Source organism: Canis lupus, chromosome 1, assembly GCF_003254725.2.
Source record: "Canis lupus dingo isolate Sandy chromosome 1, ASM325472v2, whole genome shotgun sequence".
NCBI classification, from domain to species: Eukaryota; Metazoa; Chordata; class Mammalia; order Carnivora; family Canidae; genus Canis; species Canis lupus.
The window spans coordinates 122,654,964-122,660,963 of record NC_064243.1 but is presented as its reverse complement, the minus strand read 5'-3'; the positions used below and the strand labels follow the sequence as shown (position 1 = coordinate 122,660,963).

General features: G+C 39.0%; 1 long non-coding RNA gene across 1 annotated transcript in view; it reads left to right on the top strand.

Moving 5' to 3' along the window:
• The first annotated feature begins 3,652 nt into the window (after positions 1-3,652).
• The window catches only part of LOC112645625 (uncharacterized), a 34,063-nt gene continuing 31,715 nt past the window's right edge, over positions 3,653-6,000 (top strand). Inside the window, exons 1-2 of the long non-coding RNA XR_003127168.2 lie at positions 3,653-3,766; positions 4,658-4,764. This is a non-coding gene — a long non-coding RNA (uncharacterized LOC112645625). The remainder of the gene's footprint in view (positions 3,767-4,657; positions 4,765-6,000) is intronic.

Here is a 6,000-nt window from a genome sequence, read left to right as displayed (position 1 = left end):
GTTGCCAGAGCTTGAGGAGGGATAAACGGGGAGCAGTACCTATGGGGATGTGGTTTCTTTTTTGAGTAATGAAAATATTCTGGAATTAGGTAGTGGTGATAGTATCACAACACTGTGAATGTTCTAATAGTCACTGAATTTTGCAATTAAAAATGATTACAATGGTGAATGGTGGAATGGTTGTGTGAATTTTATCTCAATTTTTAAATTATTTTTTATTTAAATTCAATTTGGGTAACTGTATTGTTAGTTTCAGGAGAATTTAGTGATTCCTCAGTTGCATATAACACACCTGGTGCTGATCACATCAAGATCCCTCCTTAATGACCATCGCTGAATTACCCCATCCCCCCACCCGCTCCCTTCCAGCAACCCTTAGTCTGTTTCCTATAGTTAAGAGTCTTTAAATCTCCTATGGTTTGCCTCTTTCTCTGTTTTCATTTTATTTTATTATTCCTTCCCATCCCCTATGTTCATTTATTGTGTTTCTTAAGTTCCACGTATGAGTGAAATCATCTGGTATCTGTCTTTCTCTAACTGACTTATTTTGCTTGGCATAATACCTTCTAGTTTCGTCCATATCACTGTAAATGGTAAGGTTTCATTCTTTTTGATGGCTGAGTAATATATATATATATTATATATATATTACATATATATATGTACAGTCATCACTTTTTCTATAGGATGGTGAATGAAGTTTGCCAATTTTACACTGGATATCAGCAACGAATATATATATTTGTATATATATATATATATATATATATATATATATATATGCCACATCTTCTCTATCCATTCATCTGTCGATGGACATGTAATGTTCTGGCACAAAAACAAATACATTGACCAATGGAACAGAATAGAGAACCCAGAAATGGACCGTTAGCTCTACGGTCAACTAGTCTTCGACAAAGCAGAAAAAAATATCCAATGGACAAAAGACAGTCTCTTCAACAATGCTGTTGAGGAAATTGGGTAGCCACATGTGGAGAATGAGAATTAAGGTAGGCTGGCTTTATTATACGACACACAAATATAAATGGATGAAAGACCTAAATGTGAGACAGAAATCCATCAGAATCCTAGAGGAGAGCATAGGCAGCAATCTCTTTGACCTTGAGCTCAGCAGCTTCTTGCTAGACACGTCTCCAAAGGCAAGAGAAACAAAAGCAAAAATGAACTACTGGGACTTCATCAGGATAAAAACTTGCGCACAGCAAAAGAGACAGTAAACAAAACTAGAAAACAACCTATTGAATAGGAGAAGATATTTGCAAATGGCACATCAGATAAAAGGCTAGTATCCAAAATCTATTGGGAACTTATCAAACTCAACACCAAAAAAAAAAAAAAAAAAAAAAAAAAAAAGTAGTCAAGAAATGAGCAGAAGACATGAACAGACATTTCTCAATTTTTAAAAAAAGCGATTAGCAAACCTGACTTTCTCCCTTTTTACACACATTCACTTCTCTCCGCCACTTAATGGATCCTGGCGGTTGTTTTCATAAGAGATAACCATGGGAGAGGAGATTAACTATTACACATTATAAGTCATCTCTCCTTTCCCAATAGGGGCTATTTTTTTTTCTTATTTTTGCTAAGAAATCCAGAAGTCTATATAGTTGTCAGCAAATCATTTTCAGTTTTGCTAATGAAACTAGAGGTCAAGCGTCCACAGTGTCAACAGCGGTCTAAGTGAGTGCCTGTGACTCACCACCCCTCCTCTCGCACATAAATATTTCTTGACTTTTTCATTGTTTGAATAAATGACTACAAGGCAAGAGCTCCTGAGAGGTTGCTGATTAAAGTGCCCTTTATTGTAAAAAACCATAATTAAATAATGCTTGGATTTATCCTCTCTTTGGGGAGACGGGGCACAAAAGATATTAGAATCTCAAATGACACAGTCAGAAAGTCATCTAGTTAATAATACTTTTTTAATTATCACAGCTAGCTGCATTGCAATCATGTCTGCAAGGTTTAGTTGTATTTACAGAAATTAAACTGCAAATCAAGTCGTGAAGCTTTCCCCTCATATGCGTTGTCCAAAGACTGTTAAACAAAATAGAATTTAGAAACAGCAAGGAGCTATAAATAGCCTGCTGTTTGGTGTAGCTTGTCAATCTGTTACCACTTATATATTTTCTCTAACAGCTCTCTAATTAGCGCTCACTTTTGATACTACTGCTCCTAAAATGTTTACATTGGAAATAACAAATTACTGTCTGATTATGCTGGCTACTTTGTTTTACATGAAGTATAAATAAAATCCCACTCATTCTATTAAAAAAAAGTGCAGTATCACTTTTTCTGTAGGATGGCTAATAAAGTTGGCCAGTTTTACACTGGATATCAGCAATGAACTACTTTAATTAAACCCGGTAGTATAAGAATTCATGGCTTTACTTCCTTTAGTAGTGAGTTGCTTGCAAGTATGAAAACTTTGCATAAGTGAAGTCAAAAGATATGATCCTGGGAGAGTAGCAAACTCAGCGTCGGACTTGGAAGTCTCAGAAAAAAAAGTTGTTTTCAAAAGTTTTTGGCTCCCCATCTGCCTCTGTGCACTAATGAACTCAGAATATTTGTGTTTCTACAAAACCCAGTCTGTGTAAACCCTGGAAATCAGTGCTGGGAGTAGTCCGAGCCCGGAGTAACTGTTATTTTGGCCAAAAAAATTCAGGGCAATGCGTCTGATAACATGCACTTCTTTGCAGATTCATTTAAGTTCTTCACAATCCACGGCGTCTCCTTGTGAAATAAGCCAAACCACTCATCAAAACTAATCTTTCTGCCATTGGGACTCCTTTGTCCAAGCTCATGCCGCTCACACTAATGTAAATGTTATTGTTTGTTCAAAATATCCGTGCTTCGGCTACCACAGAGAGGGAAGTCTAGGAGGATTGTGCATCTCGCTCCACTGACACCTGGGGCATCGTGATTTGCTTAGGCTAGTGATCCGACAGGAGCCACTTCCAACAGAACTTGGAGGGTCATCGCATGCAGTGTCATCGTGCATGAAGCCAGCACGTCTCGGATAAAAGCTGCTCTTTCTACCTTGGTCCTGAAACGAAGATGATGCAGGAGAGCTACAGCCAGCCCATGATGGACATGAACTTAAAATGAACTGAAATTTTAGGGGCCATTTTTTCACTGTAGCATTAACGTAGCCTAGGCTGAGTTTAATTATCATGTGCTATTTTAATATTTAGTAAATATCTAATATTGAATGAATGAATGAATAATAGATGGGTGGAATAGAAACTGAAATTATCATTATTAAGATTATGTCTGCATACTCAACTGCAGGTTGTCCATGTTAACAGGAAACTGTTCTATATTTTATTGAGACCAGCTGTATTTTCTGGGCACGAGGCCCACACATCTAGATTTTACTCAAAAAGACAAAGTTGATCAACACTCCACATATCCTCTAATTACCAGAAATTGTAGACCATGTCAGAGGCCAGCTCTCCTCCATAACCTGATCAGTAGTGGCTGTCCCTCCCCCTCATCCTGCCCATGCCTATGCAGCACGTCTACAACATTGTGCCATCTCTTCAATGTGTTTCATAGGCTCTTTTATGACGCAGACAAGGCCAAGTGGCAGGTCCAGTGCATCTGCACAATGAGGGTTATTTGGATTTGGGAAATATTCAGGGCACAACACAGGATGACCTGCCTCCCACATAAGCAATCTCCTGGTTCAGCCTCAACACACACAATTTTGGATCTGCTTGTATGCTAATTATCAGCTGTTCTTGTAAGTACATAAAATATTAACACTCCATATAAAATCCCAATTGCACTGTCCCTAGCAATCTTCATTAAGTGTCACATATTGTGGAAATTGTTCATTCTGGTCTATAAATGCTGGCCTCCATGACTTGCTTGTAGAATTTTGTTGGAAGATTAACTTTAGATTAACTTCAGATTAACTTCAGAACTGACACTATTTCATATCTCCCAAGTCCTCCACATAAGCCATGACTAAGACCAACCTCTCACGAAACCAAAAATTCTGAGGAAAGGAAGGCATTTGTTGAAACTGAACTTCTGTTCAGATAGTCTCTTTTGGCATCCTCTGCCTCAATGGGCCTGGAATGTTGTAGAAATGAAGAGTCCCTTCTTGGTGGTGGTAAAATGGACAAAGATTACTGGTCCCTGACATTCTCCCCAAACAACATCCAACACTCCACAGGAAAGGAGCATCATTTTTTTTCCTTTTTTTTTTTTTTAAGATATTATCCATTTATCCATGGAGAGGGGGAGGGACAGAAGGGAAGGAGAGGGACAAGCAGACTCCATGCATAGTATGGAGCCTGACATGGGGCTCAATCTCATGACCCTGAGGTCACAACCTGAGCTGAGGCCAAGAGTCGTCTGCTCGACCAAGTGAGCCACTCAGGCTCCCCAGGGCACCATTTTTCTTCTATCCAAATTATCCAGTCTTGTTTCCAATACTACTTTACCTACAAACTACAGCTCCCTGTAGTTAAAAGAGATGAAGTCATAGATGGGCCTGGCCAACAGAGACTTGAAGGCTCAGGTCTCCATCAGTGTAGGATACGTTGAGTTTGAAGTGTCCATAAACTACTTGAACAGCCAATTATCCCTTGGGAAGAAGCTGAATTTTCCTTTACTCTTTCAACAGCTGTCCAATGAGTCCCTCCTATGTTCCTGCCCTGTGCTAGGTACTGTAGAAGAGCAAGAAGCAAACAAGAGAGACATCACAGACCTTCAACTGAGCAAGAATAAAAGGTAAATTTTAAAAATCTTCATACTAAAATCAGTGTTATAATAGAGAAATCATAGGGTGCTATGAAAGTGAGAAGAGCAGCTGTTAACCTAGCCCATAGGATTGTGTCAGAAAAGAAAGATTTCCTTAAGGAGTGATAATTCTTATAAATTTTTTATTAATATCTAGTTTAGGTTAGTGTATTATCAGTTTCAGGGATAGAATTTAGTGTTTCATCAGTTGCATATAACACCAAGTGCCCTCCTTAATGACCATCACCCGGGTACCCCGTCGCCCCCACCCACCTCCCCTCCAGCAACTCTGTTTCCTATAGTTAAGAGTCTTATGGTTTGTCTTCCTCTCTGTTTTTATCTCATTTTATTTTTCCTTCCCTTCCCCTATTTTCATCTGTTTTGTTTCTTAAATTCCACATATGAGTGAGATCAGATGGTATTTGTCTTTCTCTGACTGACTTATTTTGCTCAGCATAATACCCTCTAGTTCCATCCACAGTGTTGCAAATCCAAGATTCCATTCTCTTTGGTGGCTGAGTAATATGCCATGGTATATATATCACATCTTTTTTATCCATTCATCTGTTGATGGACATCTGGGCTCTTTTCACAGTTTGGCTGTTGTGGACATTGTTGCTATAAACATTGGGATGCAGGTGCCCCTTCAAATCACTGTTTGTATCTTTGGATAAATACTAAGTAATGCAATTGCTGGGTCATAAGGGCAGTTGTATTTTTAACTTTTTGAGGAATAAGGAGTGATAATTAAGTTAAACACAGAGGATGACTGCAAGGTAGCCAGGTAAAGGGTAAGGAGAAAGGAAGCTTCTAGCAGGAGACATAATAAGTGCAAAAGCCTGGAAGTGAGAATGAGCATGGGGTCAGAAGGAACTGAAAAGAATTGCTAGGTGGAGCACAGAGATCAAAGAGAGAAATGGTGGGAGAGGAGGCTGGAGAGTCGATCAGAAGAGTTCTTTGAGCAAATGTTGGGAACACTGGACTTTATAATGAGGCAATGGAAAGTCATGGAAAGAGTTTAAGCAGGGCTCCTGGGTGGCTCAGGAGGTTAAACGTCTGCCTTTGGCTGGGAGGGGATTCCTGGGTCCTGGGATCAAGTCCCACATCGGGCTCCCTGCAAGGAGCCTGCTTCTCTCCCTGCCTCTGTCTCTGTCTCTAATGAATAAATAAACAAAATCTAAATAAATAAAATCTTTAAAAAAATAAATAGTTTAAGCAATAATCAGA